General features: G+C 41.7%; 2 non-coding genes across 2 annotated transcripts; both read right to left on the reverse strand.

Moving 5' to 3' along the window:
• Positions 1 to 15,105: 15,105 nt before the first annotated feature.
• TRNAW-CCA (transfer RNA tryptophan (anticodon CCA)) lies at positions 15,106 to 15,177 on the reverse strand. Its single transcript has one exon. It is a non-coding gene; the product is annotated as a tRNA-Trp (tRNA).
• Positions 15,178 to 17,571: 2,394 nt separating this feature from the next.
• TRNAW-CCA (transfer RNA tryptophan (anticodon CCA)) lies at positions 17,572 to 17,643 on the reverse strand. The gene has a single exon. It is a non-coding gene; the product is annotated as a tRNA-Trp (tRNA).
• Between the last annotated feature and the right edge of the window lie 785 nt (positions 17,644 to 18,428).

An 18,428-nucleotide genomic window follows, 5' to 3' on the forward strand; every position in this document is an offset into this window, starting at 1 on the left:
ATATAGTCATGCGAAAATAAAAGAGGTGGAGGAGTAAAAGGAGGGGGAGACACAGATATAGGCATGTCATGCCCTTCTAAAATCCAAAAAGTGAGAAGCCGACACGGACAGTCCGCTCCTGCCCGTGCCACCTCCGTGTCGCCGGGTTTGTGCCAGAGCCGCGGTGAACCTTGACGGCCAGCCCCCCTCTCCCAATACTGGTGCCTGTCCGCTGGTGGGTCGAGCGAGCCCCCCTATGGTGGAGGCAGCTCTAAGCTTTTTAATTTAAATTGTCTCTCTAATTTGAATGAATACACTTTAAATCCATTTACAAGGATCTATTGGAGGGCAAGTCTCATGCCAGCAGCCGCGGTAATTCCAGCTCCAGTAGCGTCCACTAAAGCTGCTGCAGTTAAAAAGCTTTTATAAGGATCGAGCTCGGCTGTCCACTGCAAGGCATCCTACTGCCAGTCCCAGCCCCTATGCCTTGGGGTGCCTCCTGATGCTCTTCACTAAGTATCCCGTGGTCCCGAAGCATTTCCTTTGAAACAATTAAGTGTCTAAACTACAGGTGGTGTAGCTTGCTTAACAGCGGGATAATCCGCTGACTAGCAGACACTGCTACTAGGCACAAAGTATTTCCTGGGCTAGATGCAGTTAAAAATTTGTAATTAGATACTCTCGTTGGATGCTGAGAAAGCATTCCATAGAGTCTCCTGGCACGCCATATATGATTCTCTTAAAAAGCTTGGGGTAGGGGTCTAGGGGACCCTTTTATAGCCAAAATCACGGCCCTGTATCGCAATACGTCACCTAGGCTGAAGATAAATGGAACTGTAGCACCCTGAGGGCTCGGTTGCTACAGACGTATTGCACCTCACCCAGAGGTGTGATATCTCACTCTCAGGTAAGGATGGAGTGTGGATCAGGACCCGACACCTGCATGCATTACACCACATTGCCGTGGGGCAGGGCGACCAATATGCCCCTGAGATGGGCATGACAGTCCCTGTCCCTCTCTGGAGTGGGGGGAGGGAACACTGAGGAAGGGGAACCCTGTAGTGCAGGAGCAGGGAGGAAGCAGTTCCTGGGTGCATTGAGAAGGGAGTATAAAAGGTGGGCACCATCTTAGTTCAGTGCAGAGAAGTCTGAGCAGAAGTGGCAGGGAGCAGGGGCTCTGCATGAGCTCTGCTCCGGAGGCGGGCCTAGTAACAGAGGCCCAGGCCGGGAAGAGGGAGAAGGAAGGAAGAGGAGCGGAGAAGGCTCCAGGAACGAGGAATGAAGGGATCCCAGGGGTGCGAACGGGCGGGTCGCCACCGCACGCCCGAATCCACCTGCGTGGAAGGGTCAGGCCAAAGGGGGAGACCGGTCCCCGTACTAGTGGAGGCAGGAAACGACCCTCAGCTAGAAACCGGAGGCTCTGACATTTTATGTGGCGCAGCCCTTCGCTACACCCGCTAGGAAGGCACCACATAGGGTCAGGGAAACTGGCGCCAAGTTTACCAAGAGGAGGCCCGAGGCAGCCGGACAGAAGTGTTGGTAAGAAAGGCCAGACAAAGGACACACAAAGGGGGTCCTGTGAAGTGCTCCAAAGTTATCTGGGAGTTGTCTGAGCCCCTCACCTGGTGAGCACAGTACGACGTGGGCAGCCGTTACCTGCAGACGTGGTCTGGATAATAAGAACTGTGAGTAAAGGCCCTGGACTGCATCACTGACTCCGTGTCGTTACTGCTGCTGCCCTGCACCATCACCCCCATCCTCCGCATACACTGCCCTGAGGCTATACTCCTCCCGTGGGGAGTTATGCTACGCTCTGCTGCACCCACAACACCAGCCTCAGCGGTCTGCCCTGTAGCGGCGGTTCACTCTGACCGCAATCCACGGGTGGCGTAGTCGGACATTTAAACATCAAAACCACATAAATAGTTCCGCCACTGGTTTGACCGCCCTGAGCCACGGAACCAGGTCGCCGCCACGAAGACTACAACCACCAGCATCCACCAAAAAGGGTCCGGCTCCGGGTGTCCCAAGGCCCAGGGGGTGCGTCAGAACATTTTCATCACCTTTCACAATCACCAATGGGACAAGGCAGGGATGTCCTCTGTCCCCTCTCTTATACATCCTAGTGACGGAGCACCTGCACTCATCAATTCGCCATAACCCCAATATTAGGTGGATTGAGGTGGGAGGCACCGAGTACAAGTGCTCTCTATTTGCTGATGATGTCCTAGTATATATCACTCAATCACATATATCCATCCCTGCTGTTATGGCTGAAATAGATCACTTTGTTACATGGTAAAATTTTAAAATCAATGCAGCGAAGTCTGAGGCCCTCGATGTCTCCCTCCCCAAATCCATATAGGATTCCATCCAGTCCAACTTTCCCTTTGCCTGGCCCTCACAGGGTATCAAATACTTAGGAATTCCTATTCATAGAGACCTCTCCCATCTATGTTATCTTAATTTTGGGCCCTTTATTGAACAATTCCATAAGGACCACGGTTGGCAAGTTAGAACTGTAAGATTCACTACGTGAACCACTGGTGTTTTGTGGAAAAAGCACATGTACACTGCGTTCCAAATTATTATGCAAAAAGTGTTTAGGAGTGATAAGGGAAGAATTTGTTTGTTTGTCAGTTAAACTCATTGATGGTGATGTGTGTCAGGGCTCTTTATATCACTGTAAGCAATTGCAGACACCTGTGCTTATTAGTTTGGCAGGTGTGTCCAATGAAAGGCAAGACTACTTAAGAAGGCTCTCTCACATTATTAAGCAGCCTACATTTTCTGCCAAAATGGGAAAGAAAAAGGATGTGTCGGCTGCTGAGAAGCAACAAATTGTGGAGTGTTTAGGTCAAGGCATGACTACAATCAACATTGTGCGATGATCAGGATGAAGTGTCTTGGCAATCAAGAAGTATGTAGCTGATTCACAGTACACACGTGTGCGTGCTGATAAGGGCAAATTGAGGACTCTTTCCTACAGGCAATTACGTCAGGTTAAAAGAGCAGCGGCAAGAAAGCCTTGTCATAGCAGCAGACAAGTTTTTGAAGCTGCTGGTGCCTCCAACGTCCCCCGAACAACAAGATGCAGGGTCCTTCAGAAGTTTGCAGCTGTGCATACGCCATCCTGTCGACCTCCTCTATCCACTTCCCACAAGCAGAAACGGCTCCAGTGGGCCAAACATTACATGAAGACTGATTTCAAAACTGTTTTGTTCACGGATGAGTGCCGTGCAGCGCTCGATGGTCCAGATGGATGGAGTGGAGGATGGCTGGTTGATGGACACCCCACGCAAACACGGCTACAGCGCCAACAAGGAGGAGGTGGAGTAATGTTTTGGGCTGGAATCATGGGGAGAGAGATTGTCGGCCCCTTTAGGATCCCTGAAGGCGCTAAAGATGAACTCCATAATGTATGTGGATTTTCTCAAACAGCACTTCCTGCCATGGTTCAAGAAGAAGAACCGTGTATTTCACAGCAAGATCATTTTTCTGCATGATAATGCACCATCTCATGCTGCACATAAAACATCTGCATCTCTGGCTGATATGGGCATAAAAGGGGACAAACTTATGGTGTGACCCCCATGCTCCCCTGACCTCTACCCCATTCCGAACCTTTGGAGCATCATTAAAAGGAGTGTCTATGATTGCGGGAGGCAGTTCACATCTAAGCAACAGCTCTGGGAGGGTATTCTGTCCTCATGCAAAACAATTGAAGCAGAAACCATCCAAAACCTGACAAATTCAATGGACGAGAGAGTTCAGAAGCTCCTTTCGAACAAGGGGTCCTATGTGAAAATGTAACATCACCTACAATAAAGTTTTGAGTTGAAAACTGTTTGATTTCAGTTTCTAACAACCTGCTAATGCTTATAATTTCAAAAATGACCATTTTTTTGGTCTTTATTAAAATGAAAAGGTTGATCGAAAAGTTTGGGGGATCTAAGAGTGTGGCAACCCAGTAGTCATAATTACTTCGAATTCTGACAATATGAGGGTCATGCTGCAGGTAGTGCAGCAAGAAGGCACTTATGTGTATTGCGCATCTCGGAGCCCCAAAATTATTTTCCGGGCTAGATGCAGCTAAAAATTATTTTTAATTTTAAATCTGGTGGAGCTTATTATAGCTGGCCTAATAGGATCAGTGCTGCACACTGCTACAAAGCCCAAATTATTTTCCAGTCAAGATACAGATAAACATGATTAGTAATTTGAAAGCTTGAAACGGTTGGTAGGGTGATTTTAACCAATCATCAAGCTTTTACTCTCCCCAGGATGACACAGGGGTAGAAAAGTCGTTTCGGATCCATGATTTGTTCATCTTTATGAACGTGAGTCTGTCTACATTATCAGTGGAGAGCCGCGTGCGCTTATCTGTCAGCACACCACCAGCAGCGCTGAACACACGTTCAGACAGAACGCTGGCTGCGGGGCATGACAAGATCTCCAAGGAGTAAGTGGCTAGCTCCGGCCATTTATCCAGATTGGAAGCCCAAAAAGAGCAAGGGTCCAGTGACACAGTCGTGGCTTCAATGTTTACTTGGAGATACTCCTGTACCATCGTCTCTAGGTGTTGACTATGTGTCAGACTTCTTGTCTCCTGTGGCCTTGCAAAGGATGGGCTAAAAAAGTGGTGAAATTATTCCGCAAAATTGATGTTACCAGCAGATACTGTGGTTCTGTTACGGTTTGAGTGCTGAACACTTGACGGTCCCACGGTTGGCAAGTTGGAACTGTGAGATTCACTTCGTGCACCACTGGTATTTTGTGGAAAAGCACATGTAAGATTCTGCAACAGTCTCTGCTGATACTCCTGCATGCGTGCATCCCTTTCTATGGCAGGAATAATTTCTGCAAATTTACTTCTGTACCGGGGATCTAACAGTGTGGCAACCCAGTAGTCAGGATTATTTCTAATTCTCACAATTCGAGGGTCATGTTGCAGGTAGTGCAGCAAGAAGGCACTCATGTGTGTTGCGCATCCAGGAGCACCAAGTCCCTGTTGTGTTGGTGGCGAGGTAACAATCATGCTTCCTTCCTCTGTCCTCTCCCCCCAACCTCGCACAACAGAAATGTGATCAAGGTCTCCCTCATCTGATGAGTCTTCCATCAGTTCGTCCTCCACTTCTTCCTGGGCTCCTGCACCTTCCTCACTAGTTTGGCTGCAACCATGCGCCCTGGTAAAACCATCTCCCCCACCCTCACATGCCTGCCGCCTTGGTGCTGCCGACCGTCTGGACCTTGCAGATGTTAGCCCTTCCGCATACAACTCCTCCTCCTCTACTTCCTCCACCTCCTCTTGTGCCACCACCTGACTCCGAATTCTGTTTAACATGTGCTCCAGCATGTAAATCACCGGAATAGTCATGCTGATAATGGCATCGTCAGCACTAAACATCTTCGTCGCCATTTCAAAACTGTGCAGAAGGGTGCATAGGTCCCTGTTCTGAGACCACTCCTCCAGCGTGATTTGCCCCACCTCTGAATCTCGTTAGCCCAGGCTATACGTCAGAACGTATTGCACCAGGGCTTGTCGGTGCTGCCACAGTCGCTGCAACATGTGCAGAGTTGAATTCCACCGGGTAGGCACATTGCATTTTTGCCGGTGAAGTGGCAGGCCCAACGACTTCTGTAGAGATGTAAGTCACTGAGCTGCGGGATGCGAACGGCGGAAGTGAGCACACAGCGACCGTGCACTCTGCAGAAGGCCATCTAGTCTGGGATAGTGGGCTAAAAATTGCTGGACAACCAGGTTCAACACGTGAGCCATACAAGGCACGTGTGTGACATTGCCCCGGCGAAGGGCCGCACCCAGGTTTGCAGCATTGTCGCACATGGCCTTCCCTGGTTTCAGGTCCAGTGGAGACAACCATTCATGAAATTGGTTCTCCAGAGCTGACCACAACTCCTCAGCTGTGTGACTCACATTTCCCAGACATTTCAAAGTAAAAACCGCCTGATGACGTTGAGCCCTACTGCCAGCATAGTAAGGAGGTGTGCAGGATCCCTTCTGCGCAGTTAGAAAGCTTGTGGCATGACCAGACAGGCTTTGGGTGCAGGTGGAAGACCGAGAGGAGGTTGAGGAGGCAGAAGCAGTGGAGGAACTTTGACATAAAGAGGATTTACGTACAACTCGTGGGGATGGCAAGACTTGGACAGCAGCCCCTTGTCCTGCTGTCACCATAGTTACCCAGTGCCCAGTCAGCGACATGTAACGCCCCTGTCCATGCCTACTCGTCCAAGTGTCTGTGGTGAAATGCACCCTGTCACACACAGAGTTTCTCAAAGAAGCGGTGATGTTGTGTGCGACATGCTGGTGGAGCGCAGGCACACCTTTCTTTGAGAAGTAGTGCCGACTGGGCATCTGGTACTGGGGCACTGCGACGGACATTAGGTCTCGAAAATCCTCTGTGTCCACCAGGCGGAAAGGCAGCATTTCTGTAGCCAAGAGCTTTGCAGATGGTGAAATTCAACCTCTTAGATTTCTCATGGCTAGGAGGAAATGGTCTTTTACTTGTCCACATCTGAGGGACCGAGGGCTGGCTATTGTGCTTAGACGGGGTTGATAAGGGTGTCCCCGGCAAACTGCCGGTCTGTGAGGAAGATGCAGGCGGACATGTTAGGTTGCCTTGATCCAAAAGTGGTGCTATCGATGTCGGACAGCGCTCAACACCAGCTGGTGTTACCACCTCCAAAGAAAATGATGACCTGACAATCACGCTGGCTGTTGCGGGTAAAGAGGTGGCAGGTCTGCGCCCCAAAACAGGTGTGACTGCTGTCCCCCCAGTCACAGAGGATGAAGAGGCCGCGGATGCACAAGATATGGCAGACGGTGGTTGGCCCGGCCGGCTAGGCCGCATTGTATCACACTGAGCTTCCCACTGCAACTTATGCTTCATGTCCATGTGCCGATTCATGCATGAAGTACTCAAACTATGTATTTTTTGGCCTCTACTTAGCTTTTGCTGACAAATGTTACAGATAACATGAGTTGGGTCATCTTTATCGATCTGAAAAAATGCCCAGGCTATGCAAGGCTTAGCACCCATGCGACCTGAAGAGCCACCACGACTTGTGGTGAGAGGCAGAGTTGTGTTTGAGGATGCAGTTGTTGACGTGCTTCCAGTACTACGTCTCTGTCCAGGAAGGCGCAACCTGACCTCGTCGTCACTAGCATCTTCCTCCACCTCCTCTGCTGACCTCATCTCTTGGCTGACTGTGGGTTGACAGTAAGTGGGATCTCCAACCTCATCATCATCACCCTTTGTGTTATCACACCCGTCGTCCTCAGAGCCAACCTGTTCCTGCCCTGACAAAAAACTAAAGTTGTCGCTCCAATCAGGTATTTGAGTCTTATCATCGTCTTCCTCATTGTCTCCACCAACAGGAGTTACAGTTTGGGAATGAGGGTCTACATTATGGTCAGAACCTTCTGCGTCTGGTCCTGGATCCGACTCATAAAGATTCTGGGCATCAGTGCAGATCATTTCCTCGTCTGGATTCACAGAAGCGCTGGAGTCGACCTCTGATTCCCAGGCTATAGTATGAGTAAACAGCTCTGCAGACTCTACCATCTGTTCTACCTCATACTCAGACGGGCAGCTGGAGATTTGGTAGCTGTGAGGAAGCAAGTGCGATTTGGGTGACACCTTTGAGGACTGGAGTATTTGTGATGTTGAAGTTGATGTGGAGGAGAGCCCACTTAAAGGAGCACTTGATATCCGTTGAAGCACCTGCTGTTTTTGTGCCTCATCTGGAATTTGTAGCGATTGGCGTGGCCGTAAGAAAGGGATCTTATCACATTGTCCGCTAAAAGAAGTAGACATTTTAGTTTGGCTGGAAGATGGTCTTTCTTCTGCAGATGTTACTGTTGCTTTAACACCTACCCCACAGACACAACCTTTTTTCCCCTTCCCAACACGCCTATTCCCCTTTCCACCAGCAGCAGGCCTTTTTCCACTCATTTTGGTGGTTAACTAATTCACAACTCTGGAGTTGTTTGCACAAAAAAACAATGGATGGTAACCGAGCAGAGCTGAGTGGCCAAACTGTGGTATTAGGCCAAAACAATTGGCTGGGTTAGATGCAGAAAAAAATTATATTCAATTTGCAACCTGATGGAGGTCAGTATAGATGGACTAATACAACAAGTCCCACACACAGCTAGAAGCCCAATATTTTTTCAGAGGCAGATGCAGAAAAAAATATATTCAGTTTGCAACCTGATGGAGGTCAGTATAGATGGACTAATACAACAAGTCCCACACAAAGCTAGAAGCCCAATATTTTTTCAGAGGTAGATGCAGAAAAAAATATATTCAGTTTGCAACCTGATGGAGGTCAGTATAGATGGACTAATACAACAAGTCCCACACACAGCTAGAAGCCCAATATTTTTTCAGATGTAGATGCAGAATAAAATATATTCAGTTTGCAACCTGATGGAGGTCAGTATAGATGGACTAATACAACAAGTCCCACACACAGCTAGAAGCCCAAATATTTTTTCTGAGGTACTGTAGATGCAAATAAAAATTATTTTGAATTTGCAACCTGATGGAGGTCAGTATAGATGGACTAATAGAGAAAGTCCGACACACTGCTAGAAGGCCAAATATTTTTTCAGAGCTAGATGCAGAAAAAAATTATATTCAGTTTGCAACCTGATGGAGGTCTGTATAGATGGATTAATAGAACAAGACCCACACACAGCTAGAAGCCCAATATTTTTTCAGAGGTAGATACAGAAAAAAATATATTCAGTTTGCAACCTGATGGAGGTCAGAGTAGATGGACTAATACAACAAGTCCCACACACAGCTAGAAGCCCAAATATTTTTTCAGAGGTACTGTAGATGCAGATAAAAATTATTTTGAATTTGCAACCTGATGGAGGTCAGTATAGATGGACTAATAGAGAAAGTCCGACACACTGCTAGAAGGCCAAATATTTTTTCAGAGGTACTGTAGATGCAGATGAAAATTATTTTTAATTTGCAACCTGATGGAGGTCAGTATAGATGGACTAATAGAGAAAGTCCGACACACTACTAGAAGGCTAAATATTTTTTCAGAGCTAGATGCAGAAAAAAATTATATTCAGTTTGCAACCTGATGGAGGTCAGTATAGATGGACTAATACAACAAGTCCCACACACAGCTAGAAGCCCAATATTTTTTCAGAGGTAGATGCAGAAAAAAATATATTCAGTTTGCAACCTGATGGAGGTCAGTATAGATGGACTAATACAACAAGTCCCACACACAGCTAGAAGCCCAATATTTTTTCAGAGGTAGATGCAGAAAAAAATATATTCAGTTTGCAACCTGATGGAGGTCAGTATAGATGGAGTAATACAACAAGTCCCACACACAGCTAGAAGCCCAAATATTTTTTCAGAGGTACTTTAGATGCAGATAAAAATTATTTTGAATTTGCAACCTGATGGAGGTCAGTATAGATGGACTAATAGAGAAAGTCCGACACACTACTAGAAGGCCAAATATTTTTTCAGAGCTAGATGCAGAAAAAAATTATATTCAGTTTGCAACCTGATGGAGGTCAGTATAGATGGACTAATACAACAAGTCCCACACACAGCTAGAAGCCCAATATTTTTTCAGAGGTAGATGCAGAAAAAAATATATTCAGTTTGCAACCTGATGGAGGTCAGTATAGATGGACTAATACAACAAGTCCCACACACAGCTAGAAGCCCAATATTTTTTCAGAGGTAGATGCAGAAAAAAATATATTCAGTTTGCAACCTGATGGAGGTCAGTATAGATGGACTAATACAACAAGTCCCACACACAGCTAGAAGCCCAAATATTTTTTCAGAGGTACTGTAGATGCAGATAAAAATTATTTTGAATTTGCAACCTGATGGAGGTCAGTATAGATGGACTAATAGAGAAAGTCCGACACACTACTAGAAGGCCAAATATTTTTTCAGAGCTAGATGCAGAAAAAAATTATATTCAGTTTGCAACCTGATGGAGGTCAGTATAGATGGACTAATACAACAAGTCCCACACACAGCTAGAAGCCCAATATTTTTTCAGAGGTAGATGCAGAAAAAAATATATTCAGTTTGCAACCTGATGGAGGTCAGTATAGATGGACTAATACAACAAGTCCCACACACAGCTAGAAGCCCAATATTTTTTCAGAGGTAGATGCAGAAAAAAATATATTCAGTTTGCAACCTGATGGAGGTCAGAATAGATGGACTAATACAACAAGTCCCACACACAGCTAGAAGCCCAAATATTTTTTCAGAGGTACTGTAGATGCAGATAAAAATTATTTTGAATTTGCAACCTGATGGAGGTCAGTATAGATTGACTAATAGAGAAAGTCCGACACACTGCTAGAAGGCCAAATATTTTTTCAGAGCTAGATGCAGAAAAAAATTAGATTCAGTTTGCAACCTGATGGAGGTCAGTATAGATGGACTAATAGAATGATGCTATGCCCAAAAGATTTTACTTCACTAGGTGCAGTAAAAAAATTGGTATTCTATTCACAGGTGGTATATCTTGCAACACAGATAGGCTACTCCACTGACTAACACACTCTGCAATAGGCCAAAAAGGATTAGCTTTGCTAGATTCAGCCAAATGCTGTGAAAAAAACTTGCACAGCACTGGCACAGACCTGCCTGGCAAAAACTGATAGGAACTGATGTAACCTAGTCCTGAAAAGGACTCCAATTACAAATAGTCTTTACTCCCACAACCTATCTATTTAAGAGCACAGACCTGCCAGATAAAAGTCGTAGGAAATGCTGTAACCTAGTCCTTAAAAGGACCGCAATCACAACTATTCCCTACTCCCAAGCTATCTGTATATTTGTGCGAAAATTGGCTTGAAATTAACAAGGTATAGCGCACACAGCAACAGCGGTGCCGTCTAACACGCAGCTGCAGCAGTGAGAAAATGGTGGCGACGGGGAAAATGGCTTGGTCTTATAGGGCAAGGACATGTGACATACACTGCCAATGACACATGCCCTTGCTTGTGTGAAAAAAAGCACTTCGCTCCGTGTGTGCGCTGCTGATAGGCTGACAGATTGCACCTCCCCACTGGAAATGCGGGAAAGAGAAAAAAAAATGGAGATCTTCATTGTTCCTGCAGATATCCATCCCCTGCCCCTCCCCCCACCCCGCTGTACACTCAAACTGCGTATTAACATTAATTTTCATCATTACTGAGAAAAAATCCAGTTATGATTTTGGTGCACGAACAGTTATCGAACATAACCTCGAACAGCCGAATTTTTCTCAAATTGTTCGTGTTCGCCGAACGGCTCGAACACCGCCCAAAACAGCTCGAATTTGAGATTGGCGAACAGTTCGAGTAGAACAACGCTCATCTCTAGTAAAGAACCCTTTTTTCTTATGGATTCAAAGATGACAATGCTATGATCAAAGTGAAAGGAAATCCCGGTGTGCCTTAAATATTCAATGTTTTGATTTCGTTTCCCGAAGATTTTTCTCATCAAAGAATTGTTTGTAAGATATTAATCTATAACATTCAACTAAAAAACACTTTTTTAGACACTGTGCTGACAGATAACAACACAGCTTCAATTTTAATCCAGACATGGGTTAAGTTATGAAAAAGTTTTTTGACCCCAACATGATTTGAAAATGCAATTTTCTGATATGGAGTCAGACGCGCTACAGTTGCACCTCGAGGTCATATGAAAAGTAACTTTCCGCCCATAATATAACTCACGTAAAAAGTGCATGAAGAAATCGTGGCACACCCTTTCGAAATTTGCTGCTTTTACTCACAGACTGAAAAACACATAAACAAGGATGAATGAACATCTTGATATTGGGAATGCAGGGTTTTCCAGTTTAAAATTCAGAGTCTAGTAAAGAACCCTTTTTTCTTATGGATTCAAAGATGAAAATGCTATGATCAAAGTGAAAACAGATCCCAACGTGCCTTAAATATTCAATGTTTTGATTTCGCTTCCTGATTATTTTTCTCTTAAAATAATTGTTTATGAGATATTAATCTATAACATTCAACTAAAAGACACTTTTTCAGACACTGTGCTGACAGATAGCAACACAGCTTCAATTTTAATCCAGACATGGGTTAAGTTATGAAAAATTTTCTTGACCTCGACGTGATTTGATAACACAACCTTCTGATCTGGAGCCAGACACGCTACTGTTGCGCCACGAGGTCATATGAAAAGAAGCTTTCTGCCCATAATGTAACTCACTTAAAAAGTGCATGAAGAAATCGTGGCACGCCCTCTCGAAATTTGCTACTTTTACTCACAGACTGAAAATGACATAAACAAGGACGAATGAACATCTTGATACTGGGAATGCAGGGTTTTCCAGTTTAACATTCAGAGTCTAGTAAAGAACCCTTTTTTCTTATGGATTTAAAGATGACAATGCTATGATCAAAGTGAAAAGAGATCCCAACGTGCCTTAAATATTCAATGTTTTGATTTGGCTTCCCTATGATTTTTCTCATCAAATAATTGTTTATAAGATAATAATTCATAACATTCAACTAAAAGACACTTTTTCAGACACTGTGCTGACAGATAGCAACACAGCTTCAATTTTAATCCAGACATCGGTTAGGTTATGAAAAATTTTTGGATCCCGATATGATTTGAACACGCAACCTTCAGATCTGGAATCAGACGCGCTACCGTTGCATCACGAAATCATATGAAAAGAAACTTTCCGCCCATAATATAACTCACTTAAAAAGTGCATGAAGAAATCGTGGTACACATTCTCGAAATTTGCTACTTTTACTTACAGACTGAAAAAGACATAAACAAGGATGAATGAACATCTTGATATTGGGAATGCAGGGATTTCTAGTTTAAAACTTAGAATCTAGTAATGAACCCTTTTTTCTTATGGTTTCAAAGATGACAATGCTATGACCAAAGTGAAAAGAGATCCCGAAGTGCATTAAATATTTAATGTTTTGATTTCGTTTCACGATGATTTTTCTCATCAAAGAATTGTTTATAAGATATTAATCTATAACATTCAATTAAAAGACACTTTTCTAGACACTGCGCTGACAGATAACAACATAGTTTCAATTTTACTCCAGACATGGGTTAAGTTATGAAAAATTTGCTTGACCTTGGCATCATTTGTACACTCAACCTTCTGAGCTGGAGTCAGATGTGCTACCATTGTGCCACAAGATCATACAAAAAGAAGCTTTCCGTCCATAATTCACATGAAAAGTGCATGAAGAAATCGTGGCACACATTCTCGAAATTTGCTACTTTTACTTACAGACTGAAAAAGACATAAACAAGGACGAATGAACATCTTGATATTGGGAATGCAGGGATTTCCAGTTTAAAATTTAGAATCTATTAATGAACCCTTTTTTCTTATGGTTTCAAAGATGACAATGCTATGATCAAAGTGAAAAGAGATCCCGAAATGCATTAAATATTCAATGTTTTGATTTCGTTTCACGATGATTTTTCTCATCAAAGAATTGTTTATAAGATATTAATCTATAACATTCAACTAAAAGATATTTTTTTAGACACTGCGCTGACAGATAGCAACACAGTTTCAATTTTAATCCAGACATGGGTTAAGTAATGAAAAATTTGCTTGACCCTGGCGTGATTTGAACATGAAAACTTCTGATCTAGAGTCAGACGTGCTACCGTTGCACCACAAGATCATACGAAAAGAAGCTTTCCGACTATAATTCACATGAAAAGTGTATGAAGAAATCGCGCAAACCTTCTCGAAATTTGTTACTTTTGCTCACAGACTGAAAATGACATAAACAAGGACGAATGAATATCTTGATATTGGGAATGGAGGGTTTTCCAGTTTAAAATTTAGAGTTTAGTAAAGAACCCTTTTTTCTTATGGATTCAAAGATGACAATGCTATGATCAAAGTGATAGGAGATCCCGACGTGCCTTAAATGTTCAATGTTTTGATTTTGCTTCCTGATTATTTTTCTCATCAAATAATTGTTTATGAGATATTAATCTATAACATTCAACTAAAAGACACTTTTTCAGACACTGTGCTGACAGATAGCAACACAGCCTCAATTTTAATCCAGACATGGGTTAAGTTATGAAAAATTATTTTGACCTTGATATGATTTGAACACGCAACCTTCTGATCTAGAGTCATACGCGCTACAGTTGCTCCACGAGGTCATGCGAAAGGAAACTTTCCGTCCATAATATAACTCACTTAAAAATTGCATGAAGAAAACGTGGCACACTTTCTCGAAATTTGCTACTTTTACTTACAGACTGAAAAAGACATAAACAAGGATGAATGAACATCTTGATATTGGGAATGCAGGGATTTCCAGTTTAAAATTTAGAATCTATTAATAAACCCTTTTTTCTTATGGTTTCAAAGATGACAATGCTATGATCAAAGTGAAAAGAGATCCCGAAATGCATTAAATATTCAATGTTTTGATTTCGTTTCACGATGATTTTTCTCATGAAAGAATTGTTTATAAGATATTAATCTATAACATTCAACTAAAAGACACGTTTTTAGACACTGCTCTGACAGATAGCAACACAGTTTCAATTTTAATCCAGACATGGGTTAAGTAATGAAATAGTTGCTTGACCCTGGCGTGATTTGAACATGCAACCTTCTGATCTGGAGTCAGACATGTCACTGTTGCACCACAAGATCATACGGAAAGAAACTTTCTGCCCATAATTCACTTAAAAAGTGCATGAAGAAATCGTGGCACACTTCAAAATTTGCTACTTTTACTAACAGACTGAAAAAGACATAAACAAGGACGAATAAATATCTTGGTATTGGGAATGGAGGGTTTTCCAGTTTAAAATTTAGAGTCTAGTAAAGAACCCTTTTTTCTTATGGATTCAAAGATGACAATGCTATGATCAAAGTGAAAAGAGATCCCAACGTGCCTTAAATATGCAACGTTTTGATTTCGCTTCCCTATGATTTTTCTCATCAAATAATTGTTTATAAGATATTAATTTATAACATTCAACTAAAAGACATTTTTCATACACATAGCAACACAACTTCAATTTTAATCCAGACATGGGTTAAGTTATGAATAAGTTTCTATGACCTCGACGTGATTTGAACATGCAACCTTATGATCTGGAGTCAGACGCGCTACCCTTGCGCCACGAGGTCATATGAAAAGAAACTTTCCGCCCATAATATAACTCACTTAAAAATTGCATGAAGAAATCGTGGCACACCTTCTCGAAATTTGCTACTTTTACTTACAGACTGAAAAAGACATAAACAAGGACGAATGAACATCTTGATATTGGGAATACAGGGATTTCCATTTTAAAATTTAGAATCTATTAATGAACCCTTTTTTCTTATGGTTTCAAAGATGACAATGCTATGATCAAAGTGAAAACAGATCCCGAAATGCATTAAATATTCAATGTTTTGATTTTGTTTCACGATGATTTTTCTCATGAAAGAATTGTTTATAAGATATTAATATATAACATTCAACTAAAAGACACTTTTTTAGACACTGCGCTGACAGATAGCAACACAGTTTCAATTTTAATCCAGACATGGGTTAAGTAATGAAAAAGTTGCTTGACCCTGGCGTGATTTGAACACGCAACCTTCTGATCTGTAGTCAGACGCGTCACTGTTGCACCACAAGATCATACGGAAAGAAACTTTCCGCCCATAATTCACTTAAAAAGTGCATGAAGAAATCGTGGCAAACCTCGAAATTTGCTACTTTTACTAACAGACTGAAAAAGACATAAACAAGGACGAATGAATATCTTGGTATTGGGAATGGAGGGTTTTCCAGTTTAAAATTTAGAGTCTAGTAAAGAACCCTTTTTTCTTATGGATTCAAAGATGACAATGCTATGATCAAAGTGAAAAGATATCCCAACGTGCCTTAAATATTCAATGTTTTGATTTCGCTTCCTGGTTATTTCTCTCATCAAATAATTGTTTATGAGATATTAATCTATAACATTCAACTAAAAGACACTTTTTCAGACACTTTGCTGACAGAAAGCAACACAGCTTCAATTTTAATCCAGACATGGGTTAAGTTATGAAAAAGTATTTTGATCTTCACATGATTTGAACACGCAACCTTCTGATCTGGAGTCAGACGCACTACAGTTGCTCCATGAGGTCATATGAAAAGAAACTTTCCGCCCATAATATAACTCACTTAAAAATTGCATGAAGAAATCGTGGCACACTTTCTCGAAATTTGCTACTTTTACTTACAGACTGAAAAAGACATTAACAAGGATGAATGAACATCTTGATATTAGGAATGCAGGGATTTCCAGTTTAAAATTTAGAATCTATTAATGAACCCTTTTTTCTTATGGTTTCAAAGATTACAATGCTATGATCAAAGTGAAAAGAGATCCCGAAATGCATTAAATATTCAATGTTTTGATTTTGTTTCACGATGATTTTTCTCATGAAAGAATTGTTTATAAGATATTAATCTATAACATTCAACTAAAAGACACTTTTTTAGACACTGCGCTGACAGATAGCAACACAGTTTCAATTTTAATCCAGACATCGTTAAGTAATGAATAAGTTGCTTGACCCTGGCGTGATTTGAACACGAAAACTTCTGATCTAGAGTCAGACGCGCTACCGTTGCACCACAAGATCATACGAAAAGAAGCTTTCCGCCCATAATTCACATGAAAAGTGTATGAAGAAATCGCGCAAACCTTCTCGAAATTTGTTACTTTTGCTCACAGACTGAAAATGACATAAACAAGGACGAATGAATATCTTGATATTGAGAATGGAGGGTTTTCCAGTTTAAAATTTAGAGTTTAGTAAAGAACCCTTTTTTCTTATGGATTCAAAGATGACAATGCTATGATCAAAGTGAAAGGAGATCCCGACGTGCCTTAAATGTTCAATGTTTTGATTTTGCTTCCTGATTATTTTTCTCTTCAAATAATTGTTTATGAGATATTAATCTATAACATTCAACTAAAAGACACTTTTTCAGACACTGTGCTGACAGATAGCAACACAGCTTCAAATTTAATCCAGACATGGGTTAAGTTATGAAAAAGTATTTTGATTTCGATCACACAACCTTCTGATCTGGAGTCAGAGGCGCTACAGTTGCTCCACGAGGTCATATGAAAAGTAACTTTCCGTCCATAATATAACTCACTTAAAAATTGCATGAAGAAAACGTGGCACACTTTCTCGAAATTTGCTACTTTTACTAACAGACTGAAAAAGACATAAACAAGGACGAATGAATATCTTGGTATTGGGAATGGAGGGTTTTCCAGTTTAAAATTTAGAGTCTAGTAAAGAACCCTTTTTTCTTATGGATTCAAAGATGACAATGCTATGATCAAAGTGAAAAGAGATCCCAACGTGCCTTAAATATTCTACGTTTTGATTTCGCTTCCCAATGATTTTTCTCATCAAATAATTGTTTATAAGATATTAATTTATAACATTCAACTAAAAGACATTTTTCATACACATAGCTTCAATTTTAATCCAGACATGGGTTAAGTTATGAATAAGTTTTTTTGACCCCGCCATGATTTGAACATGCAACCTTCTGATCTGGAGTCAGAAGCGCTACCCTTGCGCCATGAGGTCATATGAAAAGAAACTTTCCGCCCATAATATAACTCACTTAAAAATTGCATGAAGAAATCGTGGCACACCTTCTCGAAATTTGCTACTTTTACTTACAGACTGAAAAAGACATAAACAAGGACGAATGAACATCTTGATATTGGGAAAGCAGGGATTTCCATTTTAAAATTTAGAATCTATTAATGAACCTTTTTTTCTTATGGTTTCAAAGATGACAATGCTATGATCAAAGTGAAAAGAGATCCCGAAATACATTAAATATTCAATGTTTTGATTTCGTTTCACGATGATTTTTCTCATGAAAGAATTGTTTATAAGATATTAATCTATAACATTCAACTAAAAGACACTTTTTTAGACACTGCGCTGACAGATAGCAACACAGTTTAAATTTTAATCCAGACATGGGTTAAGTAATGAAAAAGTTGCTTGACCCTGGCGTGATTTGAACACGCAAACTTCTGACCTGGAGTAAGACGTTCTACCGTTGCACCACAAGATCATATGAAAAGAAACTTCTTGCCCATAATTCACATGAAAAATGTATGAAGAAATCGCACAAACCTTCTCGAAATTTGCTACTTTTGCTTTTAGACTGAAAATGACATAAACAAGGACGAATGAACATCTTGATATTGGGATTGCAGGGTTTTCCTGTTTAAAATTTAGAATCTAGTTATGAACCCTTTTTTCTTATGGATTCAAAGATGACAATGCTATGATCAAAGTGAAAGGAGATCCCGACGTGCTTAAATATTCAATGTTTTGATTTTGTTCCCCGATGA

The sequence above is a fragment of the Phyllobates terribilis genome, unplaced genomic scaffold (genome assembly GCF_046119375.1).
Source record: "Phyllobates terribilis strain yellow unplaced genomic scaffold, ASM4611937v1 Scaffold_11__3_contigs__length_659146591, whole genome shotgun sequence".
NCBI lineage: Eukaryota > Metazoa > Chordata > Amphibia > Anura > Dendrobatidae > Phyllobates > Phyllobates terribilis.